We start from the raw sequence: 1,586 nt of genomic DNA, 5'->3' as shown, positions 1-1,586 counted from the left end.
TTTGATCCTGCTGCAAAGGGTAGGGAAGGCCTGGAGCTTTACTATCGATCCAGCCGCCCCAGAGTAAAGAAGGAAACTGCAGGGACATCCTTTAGGTTTACCAGGAACCTGCATATTAGGAAGGGGGTCATTTGGGAGTGGACAAGAAAGAGAAAAGGAAGGCTCACCTAGTCTATGGGAATATCCTTTAGCGACACGATCTGAGGACCTTGACTTTAACCAGTGTTAGGGATTCCGGTAGATCGGGTTTGCCCGCATTTCCTGCTTCTTCTTAGTTGGTAGCCTGGCCAGTTGGCTGCATGAGTTGATCTTTATAACGCAGAGCTCCTCAACTACAGCGGTAAGGGGAACGCCGTGCCTGAGTTGGACCGTTATCCAGTTAGCCAACTCTTTTGCAGAGCAGCCAATAAAAGCACGTTTTGTGAGATTTTGGAGATTTTTAGCGTACTCTTCGTTGTCCTCGTCAGCTTTTCGGACACGAAGAAGAAGTCTCTGGAGATGACGAGTTGAGCCAACATAACGCAGCATTGACCAATATTGGTGTCGTGGATGATGCGACCACAAACAAGTCATGGGGGAGAGTGCGATGGAATGAGGGCATACTTTGACACTGAGAATAAAGGTAGAGGCTAAATTTGGCAGTTTTGAGCCAGTCTTCGAAGTTTATGCATTCACTAGAAGGATAAAGGTCCACTAGCACTGCCACCAGCGTGGGAAGAGGCTCGTAGATTTTTTCTGCCCTAGCTCTCATACCCTTAGAACTTTCAGGCTGATTCAGCTTTGTCATGTTTATTTGGATGAGCAAATGAGGAGATCAAGTACAAGTTCAGAAAGGCATGGCACGGAACCTTTCTCCAGGTTGCAGGACTCTGAATCTTCAGTCATGAGGTTTCATTAGCCTCTCCATCTCCTTCCTGAAGGGGATATGCAAACAACATACATATAACATTAAAGATAATACTTATCACAAAACAGACGGCATAAAATATTTTCTCTTATTTTCTTATGCGAAATTTTGCAAAACTTATCGTAAAACTAATTATATAATAAGATTTATGTAATAAGCCCAAATTGTTTATTAACTTTGCTAAATATTTTTGGAGGATTTTGCAGAGCAAAGAATTTAATTTAATAAAAAATTTCGTTTCATATTTGATTTCTAGTTTTAGGTCTTGCATCGAGCGTACCAAAAATTTGATTGCAATACTCAGTCTTCGTTAATCAGGCAATATTTTTCCTAGTGGATCTTATCTAAAGCGAGAATTTCCTGAATACAAATGAAGACAAAACACTAGGTCAGATAATACAGATTTGACAAGCTGAATGTTGTGCGTGAACGTAGTTGATCGCAGGAACACTAACTTCAGAGTATAGTTGTGTTTAGGGCTAGACTCACCGATTTCCTCTGCCCCGTTCCTAGTGTTCCTAGAACAGCCCGGTTGATTTGGTTTCGGCATCTTTATTAAAGGAAAAAGGTTGGGAGAAAAGGTGCAATGTTTAGAGCGGGGAAGAACTGCAATCGCAACTAGGCACGGAAGGCGACGACCCTCTCACCAGATTCAAAGTTCCAGATTGCCTCCTCCCTT

Source organism: Echinococcus granulosus (assembly GCF_000524195.1).
Source record: "Echinococcus granulosus chromosome Unknown EG_S00074, whole genome shotgun sequence".
NCBI classification, from domain to species: Eukaryota; Metazoa; Platyhelminthes; class Cestoda; order Cyclophyllidea; family Taeniidae; genus Echinococcus; species Echinococcus granulosus.
This window is presented reverse-complemented; position numbering follows the sequence as displayed.